Genomic DNA, 16,935 nt, shown 5'->3' with positions numbered 1-16,935 from the left:
AACACATCACTAAGAGTTGTTCGCCAGCTATCTTAAGTCCTTAGTACTAGAATTAGAAATTAACAAGCTTCTAGGAAATCTCTTAGGAGTCTGTATCTACAATACAGTTTCCAAACAAGCACTATTTTGTAATTTTTGAGTCCAAAATCACAGACATATTCTACTTTATGAATTCTCCGTAGAGTCTCTAAATCTGCTGTCATTATTCTACTTCCTGCTGTGTGCCTTGGGAGGATGACGTCTGCAGACTACACACACTGGGTTTCCTTGCCTTCTGTCTCCCTTGTTTCTTGACTACATTTTTGCTGGTGGTTGCATCCCAAGATGCTTTACTGTCACATCTTATAAATTGACTTTTCATTAAAGTTTCTTTGAACACCTCTTTGGAATGTACTAACATTTCCTTGATGACAAGGAAGCTAACAAAAACAAGGCTTCATAGAAAAAAGTGCTTATTAGTATTATTATTACTTTATCCTTATAGTGGCTTTTAAAGAATTAAATTTAAAATTAAACACACACTTTGTCATATGCATGCCCAACAACATCATCAAGAAGCAGAAGTCCTTAGCCAAATCTTTTGCATCTAGATCATATCCAGTTCATGTCAACACAAGTTAGATAATGAATTTTAGCTTGTCTAAGCCTCAGTTTTCTCCTGACAATTCATGATGAAAAAATTCAGACAAGGTTTTCGAACCTCAGAACTTGAATTCTAAACACTGAAATATACCAATCTTCACATAGTATTTTAGTTTGTTAGGCTTCTTTTATAGTAATTTTCTGGAGAGTCTATTTTGGAGTAGGAAGTGGGGCTAGAGGTTTTGAAGGTATAGGCATTTTATAAGTCAAGGTCCAAAGGAAAAGAAAATCTCAAAATATAGTAGTTTCAGAAAAGTTTATTTTAATGGACTGTGTAAAAATAAGAAATATGCATTCTGACCTTAATCAACTCCCTATTCCGCTCTCCAAATGGGGGTCCCATGTCCTACCACACTCAGAAGCACAAGGATAGAGAAAGCCATTGGTATACTCACAGATGCTACTTCTGGAATTAAGAAAATAAGAAGAAGGGTAGGAGGTATATCTGGAGGGAAAAGGCAAAGCTGGTTGACACAGTGTCATTTGCTACTAGCTACTCATTTATATGTATTTCTTAACTTACACAATGTTTTCACCTGAAATACTTCATTAGGTCATTAAACTTTAGATAAGTTATCTTAAATATAGCATTTAGAAATTCTGTAGAAGATACATAAACCAAGAGTTCATGTTTTGTAAAACAAATCCCAATCCCATGAAGTTACTGACCAATTAAATGTCTTCCAAATATAAAATTAAGTTTGTATTTTTATTTCTTCCTTTCTTCATTTATTTATTTGTTTTAACATTTTCATTTAAAATTATTATATATCCATTATAGCTGTATCTATTTATGGGCTCTGTGTGGTATTTTTATATAAGCATACAATGTGAAATGATCAAATCAGGGTAATTAGGATATGAATCATCTCAAGCATTTACATTTTTGATTAGGAGTTCCAATTCCACTCTTCTAGTTATTTTGAAATAAACAACAAATTATTATTAACTATAGTTGCCAAATTGTATAACAGAACACTGGATCTTATTCCTTCTCGCTTTCTTCATTTCTATATCCAGCATTTACTTACTCCTTCATTAATTTAACAAAAATTCACCAGCACCTTTATTGAATTACTATGACATGTTGACCCAGAGGGCTTAATTTTGATGGACATGATCTCTGCTATTTACAATATAATGGAAAACAATTAGGTTTGAAAAAATGAAACATCATTTATTGGGATATTTTTTGAAGTGTATTACATCAATGTTATTAAACTGTAAGTAAACATACTTTTGTTCAAATTTTTAATTTTTCTGATTATAAAATGATTATAGGATTACAGGATGTATGATTTATGAACCAGAGTCTAGAACTCAAACTTCCTGATGTCAAGGCCATTGCTTTCTGCAAACTAAGTTACTGACTCCTGAGAGTTTTGTTATTAAGAATTGATCATCCTTATGTGTAAATGATGTTTCATATTGGAGTCCTTTCCTGCCTGTTTTATTAAAAAATTTCAAATTCATCTTTTATTAAAGCATAACCATATTTTATTTCTACTTAAGACCTGGAACTCATAATTTTAAGAATAAAGAATGTACAGAAATTTTTACATTCTGACAACAATTAGCCAAACCCATAGAATGGTAGGTAGTTTAATATGAGCTCTCTGTAGATCTTGTCTATTGAAGGAAAAATACATACATAACCTAACTGAAACTTCAAAATTGTGAAATTCATATTCTAAACTATAAGATATATGTTTGTCTAAATATTAGTGAGACTCCATAATTTTCTGAACGAATTTGAATCCAGGATCTAAATAAATTGGAAGTATCGCAAGAACTGTACAGGCAAATTGACAGCAGCATTTCTTTTTTTTCTTTTTTTTTCTTTCTTTCTTTCTTTTTTTTGTTTTGTTTTTTTTTGTTTTTGTTTTTTTTTTTGAGGGAATAAGACCATGTATAAAGCTTCAAGAGGGGACACTCCATTATGTACTTTTCGTAAATAGGTAATTCTATGCCAATGATTAGATGTTGCTCTCGCCCTCGATTTAATTAATCACCTGGACGTGAGAACAGGAATTCCAAGAGTCTTGTTTGGTATTGGAAGTTGACTGAGCGTATTGTTTAGAGGAAAGATGTTTTCCACATAAGACATCAGAATCTTAATTCAGACTATCCAGTGATCTAAGCGCGGCAGAAAATAATATAACTACGTTAATAAGTACTCCAAAAGTCTTAAAGAGAAGCTCAATTGCTGGAAAGAACCTACTGAAACAAAGAGTGTGCATTCAGACAAAAGATGAGGATAATAAATCAGATTTCATATGGGGTCTCCCTTACTCTGTTCATGGAAAACATTATTCAGCTCCTTAACGTGACCCACTAGATTGTGCAGAAATTATTCTCAGAGCAGCTTTTTCACTCTTACTCCTGCTTCTCTTCACTGAGGTTCTCCAGCCACACAGTCCTTCTCTTTGTTCCTGGAATTGATGCCTCAAGGCTTTGAACCGACTGCGTCCTCTTTCTGGAGCGCTCTACCTCACAAGAACGGCTCCTCATCTCCATTCACATTTCAGTTCATACACTACCTCCTCAAAGGTCTCTTTGTCATTATTCTATTGTATTTCTTCTTTTGATCTGTCTGATATTTTATCTGAAATCCTGTCATGTATCGGTTCATTTATCTATCCCTGTCTTTGCAGCTAGAATTAAGTATCAGGAGAACTGGATCTATGATTGATTCATCATTGTTATTCTGGTGCCAAAAATAGAGCATGGCTCAAGGCATGTACTCAATAAATATTTCTTGAAATCCTGTTTTATGAGAGGCAGTCTCATAGAGTGATCAGCACCATAAGGTCTGGAGTCATAGTCTCCAGATTCAAAACCTTGTTCTACTACTTCCTAAATATGTAGCCTTGGATGGATGTCTCAGTCTCTTCACCTCTAAAATTGAAATAATAATACCTACTTTACAAGTTGTTTGGAGAATTAAACAGATTTATATTTGTAAAGTGTTTAAGATCATGCCAGACATACATCATAAAGGGAAATACTTAAACATACATGCATATAAGACAACATATGGAACATAACACAGTCCATGCCAGGCAAGTGTTAGACAGCTAACACTAACACTGTTGTAGAATGCCTGTATGCGAGTGGATGTGTGTGTGTGTCACGCCCATAATTTCTGTGAGTACTTTTAGAGTCTTTCTCAAAATAGCTGTGTCCACTACCACTTAACGACGATTCTGCATCACCACCTGAGATGAAACGTCTTTGCCATTACTTCTCTGAAGAGCTACCTGTTCACATGTGTGTGCATGTGTGTGTGTGTGTTGTTTTGATACTAATTTTAAAGACAGTTTATTTGATTTCTTAAATAGTTGTAAATTAAGAAAATCATGGACATTTCAGAGAAAACATGACCCAGAAACTAAGGCCATAGGTGGGAAGAGTCTTAATACTTTTAAAGCTTCAGAGAGGGCAGTTTAGTCTCTAACCACTTTCTGAACCCCACACCTCTGCTCTCCAGGGCTCCCTCGCCTCCCCATCACACCCGTTGCAAGCACTGCCTCTTTGCACCCAATTCCAGAGTTCTCGACTTTCCGCCCCTACTGTCATTCCCCATGTTGTAGACATTATGTTTGCATGCTTAGCTGCCAGAGTTGGTTTCCTGTAATTCCGTTGTTCAAACTCCCAACTAGGGGGTTTAGATACGTAGAAAATACAAAAGAAAAATTTGTAAACACAGTTTCTATAGTTATCAACACAATGTGGAAGAACAAAGGAGAGTCAGAAGTCCCTGATCTAATCCTTAGAATTGTAAAGAAGTCATGACTATTTTGATGCATTTAATTTTGTGGAAAAGGCATTTGTGCTCCACATGACTGAGGTTTGGGTTTTCCTCTGTTAATTCTTTTAGCAATTTCCTCATTTAATAATGCACAAAGTAAGTGATAGAAATAAAATTATTTTACATTTGTTTTCGATATTTTCCTTAAACATATAACATGAAACTTCATTTGACTCATAGGAAGATGCTAAAAAACAAAACAAAAAAGAACAAAACAAAAACAGGAAAGAAGTATAGTGAAAAAAGTCTTAGGCACAGATATGTGACAGGGAATATATGTTTTATTTTATCTTTTATCTTTTCTTTTCTTTTCTTTTCTTTTCTTTTTTTTTTACACAGAATGCTGTATGTTTGGCCCCTTGTATTACTACTCTGCTTACTGTTGAGGAGATTTTTTAAAATGTATAAAACACTGAGATAAGAAAGTGTCATCAAAAGACAATCTTGGTGGTTAAATAGTAGGGAGGGGAGCATTATTGGAAATACCTGTTTGGAAGCCATGAAGAGAAAGTCTCCAGTGTGGACTGAAGATTCTCTCTCTTCTAAGAGGGGAAGAGACAGGTTGGGTTTTATGCCTCAAGGGGCTGGCTGGTGTTATTCATATTCAGCAGGTTTGCAGAGAAAGCTATGCATATTTATGAGGGGAGCCAAGTGCATGTTCATTGGGTAAACGTATGTATCATATATCCCATATTCACTTTGTGATGGAGATTTAGCATTAAAATGAGGTGGCATTTGGCTCATTAAGCCAATAATGAAATATAGGACATAAAGACATTTTCAGTGCAGCTGCTGACTGCAATTGGCTTAAAATCTAATCTGTAATAGCTTATCAGAGAAGATTGTTTAAAAGGGGGACAGGTGGGGTGGTTCACAGAAGAAGGATCACTTGAGCTCAGGAGGACAGGCTGTAGTAAGTTATGATCATGCCACACTGCACTGCAGTCGGAACAATAAAGTGAGTCTCTGGCCCAGAAAAGGGAGAGCAGAGGAGAGGAAGAGAGGGGAGGTGAGGAAAAGGGAGGAGAGAGGAGAGGAGAAGTTTGTAAGGGTTGGGCCCCTATCCAATCAGAGTTGTAGTGGTCTGGGTTGTAAATCAGCCTGCTAACTCCTATTGTTAGGGAGTTTAGCAAGGGTGTGGTTTTCTTACAGTGGCAGGAATTTAAAATTTGTCATGCCAGTCAGTTCCTGAATCCTCAACCTGTAGGTAGCTTTTATTTCCTTAACCTGAGGGTCGCTCTTAATTGGTAAAAGGGAATCTATTTTGGTCTCTTAGATCACTAAGAAAAAGATGATATAGAGATGCTTACAGTAACCTGAGACTGGGAGAAACTCGCTTCAAATTTCCATATTGCAGTAAAATAGCACGTTGTCAAAGGAAGCCCATGCTTGTACTTTGGTTGCTGTTCGGAGAGTTGGATCTGAAAATGAAAGAACCCAGCTAGAAAGGGACAACTTTGAAATCCTGCCAGTGTAACTTGTCAGAGGAAGTGAATTTTCCATATGGGGTTCTGTAATATTATAGGCAATGTAATTCCCCTTTCGGAGGCTCAGACACTTGACTTAAAAATAGTGGATTTGGACAAAATATATGTAAGATATCTTTTAGATCTAACAGTTTCTGTCTACTAAAATCTGTCTCCCAACCCATTCAATTTCTTTTCAACAAATTTTCCAAATTTGTTAACTTTCTACCTAATCTAAGGCATAAAAATACTTTTTGAGGCCTTAATGCTTAGAGACATATATAAGTGAATGGACACAGTGCTATTACAAAGGAGAGAAGATAAAATATATTGAGAAAAATAACATAGGGATGGCTAATTCTCAGAGTTTTACATGAGTTGTTTTCTTCTAGGAAAACACTATAAATCAACCACATGGTGAGAGTATATAATTTACTTTTTGGAGCTATTTTGCGAGCATGGTAACGTAAATTAGCATAGGGTTGTAGAAGATGAAAGGGAAAAAAGATGAACAACAGAAGATGTAGTGTTGTCTTGAGAACTAATTAAGTTAACTTTTCTGCTGAAGGGACCATACAGCTGAGGGCCTTCACAATAATGCTTCTCCCATCAGGGTAACAGTTCTAATACAACACATGCTGCTGATAATCAAAATCAGTTCTAGCAAATCGCTCTTTCAGGGTTTGCAGAAACTAAGTAGATGGACAAAATTCAATCTCTTAAACCACTGCTTGTCACCAATTTATATGCTGATCTTGCACAAAATAAACATAAAGAAAAGTCAATTCAACCTTAAACTTGAGCTTTCATTCCTTCCAAATCATTCATAAAGCAACAAACTTTGAGTGATGTCCACACTATGGGAAGTATGTAGTTATTGTTGACTCTAGCTCATAAGAAACTGGAGATATTCTTCATTTTCCAGAGCTCATTTTACAATCTAAAAAAGGAGGTACATAGTAAATGAACTGAGTGGAAAACGACTTGCCTGTCACTATAGAAATTGGTACTTGTTCAGCGGGTTAGTTATTCTATCACCCATATCCATTTTCATCCTTTCTGCTTACGGAGGACCCCAGAAGGCTGGTATCTGTGGGTTACATTATCCAGATTCCTTTGGACACCAGTTGAGTTTGGATCAATGGGAGCCACCAGTCAGAGCCTGGAGAGCCAGAGGAAAGAGAAGTCAGGGTATTTCTTTCTCATCTCTCTCTCTGCATGGCTCCGGTTCTGGCAAGTATTGCATTCCTTTACCTGGTGCTACAGTTCCTATTTTAAGCAGCTTCTCTTTACAAGGTTCCAGATCTTGCCTAGCTCTAGTAACTTTATTTTATTTCCTTTTCCCTTTAGGTCTAAGGATGAGAAAAGCATCCTGCTGCTGCCACAAGTTGTATGTATCCATTGTTGGTTTCCTTAAATTGGCTCATACCTTTGCAAATAGTCTTTCATTAAATTCTCATTAATTAAATCATCTTTGTGTTCTATTCATTTCCTGCAGGAACCCTGACTGATATGATTAGCAAAACTAAAAACATGGTAGGCTGGGGATCAAAATGGGTATTCAAAAATTAGAGAACGATTTTAATTTAAATATATAAATATCCACTCATCGGTCTTTTGATATAAGGAAAATACATTTTCTTGGAATATGTGCCTATTGATTAAAATTCAAACTTGCCTTTATTACACGATTCTCACACATAATGCATCACACATAATTCAATTTTTGATTTCAGCTTCATCAAAGCAGGATGAAAACTTACACTTGTAAAATAAGTACATCATCCATCTGGAATTTATCTCCACTCTTTTATATTGCTTCATGCTCACCCAAAGTAGGAACAGTTTTTTGCAATATTCTTCATTGCTTCTTTATAAAATATTCCATTTTGTTTGCAAAAATGCATCAACTCTCTCTGTTCTCTGATCAAATATTGCAGAAACAATAAAATACAATAAATATTTGCAATAAAAAGTACAAATGTAATAAGGAATTTTGAAAACAAATGCAACTTATTTGAATAAAAAAGCACTATAAGTAGCAGCAGGAAAATGTCAAGATGTCATAGTCTATTGTCTGTTCGTCTATGCCTTTTTCAGCAGAAAATGTATATTGTTGATTAAACTAATATTTCGGTTCAGTAGAAGAGGATTATTGGATAATATGAAAACAAAATTAATAAAGATATGAAAGCATTAAAAGTGTGCATCTAAAAGCTTCAGAGAGGGGACGTTAGAAAGTATTCTCCAAAGTAGTATAGAAGTCAATAACTGAAGTATAATTAGGATTTAGCTAGGAGAAGAAGGAAGAAGATTATTCCCCCAGAAAGAATACTATGCGGAAGACATTGATATTCAAAGAGAACTTCAAATGTGAAGCAAGAGAGTATCTTCAATTCAGATGTGAAGCCGGGATCTCTAGGTGATATTGTCTAACCTGGCCAAGGTTTTACCTGTAAAATTAGATATTAATATCCTCCTCATGGGGATGAGTGAGGGTTGAATGAAATGGCTCATGTAAGAAGTTCTCGGCCGGGCGCGGTGGCTCAAGCCTGTAATCCCAGCACTTTGGGAGGCCGAGACGGGCGGATCACGAGGTCAGGAGATCGAGACCATCCTGGCAAACACGGTGAAACCCCGTCTCTACTAAAAATACAAAAACTAGCCGGGCGAGGTGGCGGGCGCCTGTAGTCCCAGCTACTCGGGAGGCTGAGGCAGGAGAATGGCGTGAACCCGGGAGGCGGAGCTTGCAGTGAGCTGAGATCGTGCCACTGCACTCCAGTCCGGGCGACAGAACGAGACTCCGTCTCAAAGAAAAAAAAAAAAAAAAAAAGAAGTTCTCAGTAGTGGCGGTTCTTCTCGGGGAGATTAATCTATTCCTGCTAATATCAACCAGAATGGGTTTGTCTCACATTGTTATAAAAGTCCTGAAAAGATGCACTGTACATGTCACTAGAGTACAAACAGCCCCAATTTAAAATGTTGAAAATTCCCACTTTGTGACAAAGGAGCAGCTATTCACTTTGTCATTATTAAATTCGTCATGAATGATTTATTTAAAATGTGAAAAAAACACCATAATGTACTACAAATCTGTGGAGAATTTTAAGATTATTCTTATAATAATGATTATAATAATTGCCAATATCATGCCTATTACTTCTCAGAACTGCTTCAGTTGTTCATAGACTGATCTGTCATAGGTTTATAGAAGAATTACATTGTCCAGGATGACTTGGGGGTGGCCTCCACCCAAATCTGCTGCAGCATCATTGAAACAGGAGCTAAAAACCGGATATTCAACCACTCTGGATTTCCTTTATTCACTGCCGGTTTCTTCACTGGCTTCTCCTCCTCCTCCACTTTAATTCTCTAGGTATGAGAAAGGCAAGACCCTACTTGTGACATCAGGCAGAGGAAAATCTAACAGACTTGAGAACTGAAAATGTGTTTTGTTTTGTTTTGAATTTTAAGATAACATACTGTGGTTAATCCTTCACTTCTGAAAAACATTGTTTTGCAAACGCCTATAAAGTATTCTGAAAAAAAAAAATGGTCATATAAATCCCTGTGTTCCTTTTCTTTGCAACATTACAATGTGATTATGAGACGTGGATGCTGATTTCAAATTATTTGAGGTAAAGCTGAAGTCATAAGTTCTAGGTGTGATGTGCTATTGGATGTTCTGTATGGAAGTAGAGGAAAGAAGGAAAAGGTTATAGGCACATCCCACCCTTGTCCAAAGAGAAGGATCTAACTTATCTTTTTGGATCAGAATTCCAAGAGACTGAAATGTCACTGTGGGTGAGAGGTATTTCTTAGATATGCATACTGGAGAGCTTATAGGTACACTGATTTGCTGTCCTGGATATTCAACAACATAATTGTGTAGGACTTGGCACATGAAATACTAGTGGCCTTATTTGGGTAATTATTAAAACTGGGTCATAAGTACCCCAAGATTCACTATCATATTCTTTCTGCTTTTTGTAAGTTCACTATTTGTCATAATATTTTGTTTTGGTTGTTTTGTTTGTTTTGTTTTAATTAATTAATTAATTAATTGTTTGCTTGTTTGTTTCATTTGAAGTTCATCCAGTCTGGCTTTGCCTAGTGCTATCTCTTACCATGGACTGTCTCTCAGATTAGGCACAGCCATCAAATATTTAACTTATTTCTTATTATTTCTTACTTTCTTGTTTCTTAACTTCTTTAGTGTATAACTCCCTTTTCTCTTCCTGTGGCCTGTACACTGGTTATGCAGTGGTCTCAAGTTCTAGAGACATGCTTAGGTTTAACTTTAAATTTAGGGAAATGGTTGCTATGGACTGAATGTCTATGCTCCCCACAAATTTATATATTGAAATTCTAATCCCCAATGTGATGATATTTGGACAAGAGTCCTTTCAGAGACAATTAGGACATGAGGTAAAACCCTGATAATGAGATTAGTGGCCTTATAAAAGGAGACATGAGAAAGCCTACTTTCTCTCTCTCTCTCTCTCTCTCTCTCTCTCTCTCTCTCTGATGTGTGAATACAGTGAAAAGACAGCTAGCTATTAAGTAGGAAGAGGACCCTCTTCAAGAACCTGACCATGTTGGCATCCTGATCTCAGACTTCCAGCCTCCAGACTGTGAGAAATAAATGTTTGTTGTTTAAGCCAGTCAGTCTATAGTATTCTGTTATAGTCACCCAAACTAAGGCAGTGGTAATTCACCTTCTACCTCAAGTACAAAGCACATCCCCCTTACTCATTTTCCAGAGTTCTGCAATCAGTATTTTCTCATTTAATGAGAAGAAAGTGACACAAGGTTTCCCACTGAGCATGTCTTCATGATATCTCTCCATGCGAGAGTTATTAAGAGAGGGAAAGGGTGACTGGATTAAGGCAGATTGTATCCACTGGGCCCTTAGTCTGACAGAAACGTAATAGCACTAAACTATACTATACTCCTTAAAATATCCTAAAAATGTAACTTAAAGGGGTCCGCCATGTACTATTTATCTTGATAAGGAGTCCCACACAGGCATTCCAGCTACCAAATTGAACCTTATTGTGATGTTCTTTAAATAGTCTCACAGTCAATTAATTTCTGAATTTCGCTAATATTTGTCTTTTCTTTTCCCTTCCCTCCTTTCCCTTTTTTCCTCCCCTCCCTTCCCCTCCCATCCCCTTCTCTTCCTTTCCCTTCCCTTTTTTTTCTTTTCTCCCTGAGCAACAGGGTCTCTCTGTTGCCCAGCCTGAGTACAGTGTTGTGATCACAGCTCACTGCAGCCTTGAACCTCTTGGCTCAAGTGATCCTCTCGCTTCAGCTTCCAGAGTAGCTGGGACTAATTTTAAAATTTTATTTTAGTAGAGATGGAGTTTTGCTATGTTTCCCAGGCTGATCTCAAACTGCTGAACTCAAGAGATTTTTTCACCTCAACCTCCCAAAACACTGGGATTACAGGTGTGAGTCACCATGCTCATCCTAATTTTTCTTCAATGGATGTGAGAAATGCTGTCCCCCTCATGCTTATTTTAATTCAAAACTAATTATCTCTAGTGTGGACTGTTCTGAGGGCACACTTAGTGAACCCTGCCTCGTCAATTAACAGGGCACCCATTCTCCAGATTGCTTGAAATAGGTAGTCTTTCTATAATGCAAACCTGTGCTTTTATCATTCTTCTATTTAAACTTCTGAATACCTCTCCTCTCCTACTTCTTCAAAAAAATTACCAAATTACTTGTGACAGTAAACATGGTCCCATCTACTGGGCCAGTTTACCTGTGCTCCAGCCACAGACAAACTTTACCTGAACCTCAACCATACCTTCCTAGCATACCTCTCCACTTACACACACCTTTCCTTCTTTATATTACTGTGAATACCCACAGCAATTACATTTGTGCTTTTGATTTTGCATCATGTCAAGTCTTTTTTGCATACCTACTCTTTCTTATTTTCTCTTTAAGAACTAGGTGTCTGTTGAAATTATTTGAACTTCAATAAGACTAGAAAATCCTTTATGTACTGGGAAGAGATTATGTATTTGTGTGTGTGTGTGTGTGTGTGTGTGTGTGTGTGTGTGTGTGACAGAGACAGAAAGAGAGAGAGAGATTTGGAACATTAGTCTTTTCATGGCCAAAATGACTCCATGGATTTTTCACCAAGATTTTGGAAAATCAGGCCATGAACAACAACTCCACTCCCCGTCACCCAAGATAAAGTTCTTCCATCTCTTTAGTGTGGAATGCAAACTCTCTCAGGCCCAGCACCTAAGTTCCCCTCTAGCCTTAACTCCACCACAGCTTGTCCTTCTAATTTAAACTTCAGTAATAATGAACTCCACATGGTTCCCATTCACACCCTTACATCCTATGCTTCCCCTTTCCTTGGCCCTTTCTTCATTTACCTAGCTGGCTAATGTCCACTCATTTTTGTTTTTTTCCTTTGAGACGGAGTCTAGCTTCACTCTGTCACCCAGGCTGGAGTGCAGTGGTGCAATCTCTGCTTACTGCAACATCTGCCTCCTGGGTTCAAGCAATTCTCCTGTCTCAGCCTCCCAAGTAGCTGAGACTACAGGAGCATGCCACCACGACTGGCTAATTTTTGTATTTTTAGTAGAGATGGGTCTCACCATATTGGCCAGTCTGGTCTCGAACTCCTGACCTCAGGTGATCCACCCACCTCAGCACCCCCGTAAGTGCTGGGATTATAGGTGTGAGCCACTGTGCCCGGCCCACTCATCTTTTTAAACTCAACTTCCTCATCACCAGTTTTTAAAGGCTCCCCAGTATCCTTGTTCATGCAGTTTCCTCTTACAGAGATATCATCCATACTTTACTTACTGCTTAGTAGTTACTAAATTTTGGAGCTGGGGCTTAGATTAGAAGGGGAGATGAAATCATCTTTGGCTACAGTAACAGTAAACTACTTGCCCATCCTATTAGTGTTGATAGTCACAGGACATATCATATAATATCACTTGACAGATTTTCTTAAAATTATTTTTGTTTATTTTTTTCTAGAATATATTTTCCTCAAGGAGAGAGCTTATGTTTAGGTCAGCATGGTGCCATTCTCTCTGCTGTATAATAGGTAAATTATTATTATACATGAAATGGATATAAGAAAAATCCTATTCTGTGTGTCACTGATAGTTAGACATTCCTAAGTATATATATAACCCCATCATTGGTTGCTGTTTTACTTTCTAACCCCTGGCCCTACCGTCTGTTAATGGGATGACAAATGAATGAAAGAGAGCTTTTTTAAGAAAACTGCAGGCCGGGTGCGGTGGCTCAAGTCTGTAATCCCAGCACTTTGGGAGGCCGAGACGGGCGGATCACGAGGTCAGGAGATCGAGACCATCCTGGCTAACACGGTGAAACCCTGTCTCTACTAAAAAATACAAAAAGCTAGCCGGGCGAGGTGGCGGGCGTCTGTAGTCCCAGCTATTCCGGAGGCTGAGGCAGGAGAATGGCCTGAACCCGGGAGGCGGAGCTTGCAGTGAGCTGAGATCTGGCCACTGCACTCCAGCCTGGGCTGCAGAGCGAGACTCCGTCTCAAAAAAAAAAAAAAAAAAAAGAAAGAAAACTGCTTGAGAGAGTGGTGGGTTAAAAAAAAACAACCTATCAGGTACTAGCAGGGTGATGGGACCCATAATCCAATCATTAGCATCACACAATATTTCAATGTAATGAATTCATGTACTCCCTGTATCTAATATAAATGTTGAAATTAAAAAAGAAAAAAATGCCCTCAAATTGAGTCATGAAGAGAGTGGGCAGGACAAGGAATATTAGTCCCTCATGAAACAGTGTTAAATGACCTCAGGAAGGAACATTTAGGTGGAGGATTCATTACCTGAGGTGGTAAAATATCCATAGATAAATATGAGACAGAAACTGGAACAGACTTGGGGCTTGGAAATAAGGGGATGAATGAGAGCTAATGTTTATCGATCTTCTGCTATGGCCTTGATCTACTGCTTCATTCAACAGCAATTTCCTAGTGAGCATTTATCTTGTGCCTGGCATGGAGATAGGAAGTAGGGTTTCAAAAGTCAACAAAACACATCCAATCAAGATCTGGCCATCACAGAGCTTACTGACCAACAAGTATATAAATAATTATTCATCAGTGCACCAAACTCTGCTAAATATTTTGAGAGAGGAAATCATGGGGACGTGGCAGACTGTACAGAAATTGAATTTAGTTATGTCTTATTAGATCCATTTCACTGGTCTATGGGGACTGACATCAGAGGTAAAAATGAAAATGCTATAGAAACTATGAAGTTGTATTTGTGGACACATCATGTTTTGAGCTGACATTTGTGCTTGCTAACATATAAAAGGAAAGAAAACTAGATCTGAAGACAATATGATAAATATGCCACTTAGTTCTTCCCTTTCACTATTTTGCAACCTTAAATAAATCACATCACCTCTCTGAACTTGGGTTTCCCTGGCTGCCAAATGTAACCACTAATACCTGACCTGGCAGACTCTCAAGACTGTGATACGCTCAATTAGGATAATAAAGGGAAAAAGACTTTGAGAACCACGAAAACTCATGTGAATTTTGTTATGAGTATCATTGCCATGTGAATCAGCCCAGGAAGTCTGGAACTGAGCAGGTTCGGTCTTAGTGTAAACCTGTATGTCTAGACAAATGAATGGTTCTGGTCTGCAAATTTTCAAAAGCTTCATGTATTTCCACATCAAAGTTTTTCCCTCTTCTTAGGGTTTAATCTTCTGTTCCCTGAAAAGATGAGTTTTAACAGGGGCAAAAGAAAACACGTTAGTGTTAAACTTTGTCTAGGACTCTCATCATGACATTTCCATAGGTAGTCATGAAACAGACACTGGAACAAACTGAGGTCTGTTTTGAGGTCAGTAGTGGACATTATCAGTGCTCTGTTCATGCTTCCTCTGTTCCTTCTTACCTGATCTGTGTGCCTGTTGGCAATCTGTCTGTCTTCTATTTTGTGCCTACAAACTTCTTACCTGACTGTCATTGGCTACTGAAGCTGTTTCTGAATGCATGCACAGAAATTAGAATTGTCTCACTGTTTACAATCCGCCTTCCTCGAATTAGAAGCAGTTAAAATCCAGTAGGAGGCTGGTTCAAGACGATAAAAGCCCAGCTTTCTCTCAGAGAGTTTAGGCGAATTTTAATGTGTAATCTATACTTCAGAGCTAACTGAGGTATTAGGCTGAGTCTGAGACTGTGCCTAAAATTGCATCCTTACTTGACTTCTTCTTTTTCTCTCTCCTGACTTCCCTGCTATTTTATGTATTTATTTTTGGAGCACTGTCTTAATAAATGACATCTCAGGGTCTGCTTCTGGAGAATCTGATCCAAGGTAAATTTGAGAAAGTAAGATATATATACTCTAAGCAGTTAGTTAATGACCCCAGCATGGATTTGTCAAAGTCAATGGGGGAAACATAACTAGGATGGAGATAGTTATTTTGGCGGCAATAGAGGCATTATCTCAAAAGTTTCCCCTTTCAAGACGATATCGAAGTCTAGTGATATTAAATTTATTTAGTAGTAATTTAATAACCCCGTGTGATATTTACTGTAGCAGGCATCAGAAACATATAAAACATGATTATTCAAAATACAAGAGGAGACATATTACTTGAAAATAGCATAAAACTGGAATTTTATATTGTACTTAAAAATTAGTACAAAGGGTTCCTATAATGTATAAACTGTGAAACTTTCATGTATTCAGCATCGATTGCTTTTTATTCATTATCTCATTTAATACTCATTACAACCCTGTAAAGCAATTATTGTCATTCTCATGTGAAGGTAAGGTGAATATTATTAAAGCAAAACAATAACTTATACAAAAATACACATAGAGTAAGTGACTAATTTATTTCAGCCTAAATCAAATATTGTCCAAATCCCATGTTCATTGTGATATGCCATTTTTTTTTTTAAGTAGAGCACAAGACAAGAATCACTCAAAAACAAACAAGCAAATGACAACAGCCTTTATTCCAAGTGATTTAATAAGCTATTGGGTAAGAAAATATTTATATTTTAGCTCATTTAAATTGAGTGGTTCAGCTTTCCAACATTTACATGTTCTTTACTTAAACACAGATATGTATAAGCCTTCTCATGTTCTGTTGGTATTTAGTGGCACTTAGTGTATGGAAATCTCATCTTTTTGCACCGCTTGTATTTCCATAGCAAAGATCCTGGCAGAACTGACATACAGATGATAGGATCTGTGAAGAGAAGACATAGTTGCCACCCTTAGATTAAAAGAGCAAAATGATGGTTATTGTTACAGATAAAGATAGAACTAGTCCAAGTCCCAACTCTGACACCTACTAGTTATGTGATTTTATAAGAGTTAAAATTTATAACCCTGAGATTTCATTATTGGTAAAATGGGGATGCTAAGACCTCCCAGGAGTTGTTATCAAAATTGTGAGACGACGTATGTTTCATTGTATATAAATACCACATTTTACTTATCCATTCATCTGTCCATAGACACTTGAGTTGCTTCCATTTTTTAGGTATTATGAATAATAGGGGTATATAAATATCTATTTAAGACCCTGCTTTCCATTATTTTGGGCATACACTCAGAGTGGAATTGCTGGATCATATGGCAATTTTATTTTTACTTTTATAAAGAACAGACATACTTTTTTATAGCAGCTATAACATTTTACAGTCTTAAAAAGGAAAGAAAATCTGCCACATGCTACAACATGGATGAATCTTGAGGACATTATGCCACGTGAAATAAGCCAGTCACAAAAAGACAGAAACTACGTAATTCTACTTGTGTGAGTTACTTAGAGCAGTCAAAATCATAGAGCTAGAAAGCAGAATGGTGGTTGCCAGGGACTAAAGAAAAAGTGAATGGGGGCTTTTTGTTTGATAGGTACAGAGTTTCACTTTTACAAGATGAAAAGAGTTCCGGAGATGGATGGTGGGGATGGCTGCACGGCATCATGAATGCATTTAATACCATGAATGGGACACTT

This window comes from Rhinopithecus bieti, unplaced genomic scaffold (genome assembly GCF_001698545.2).
Source record: "Rhinopithecus bieti isolate Rb0 unplaced genomic scaffold, ASM169854v2 scaffold_49371, whole genome shotgun sequence".
NCBI lineage: Eukaryota > Metazoa > Chordata > Mammalia > Primates > Cercopithecidae > Rhinopithecus > Rhinopithecus bieti.
Note: the sequence above shows the minus strand (reverse complement) of the source record.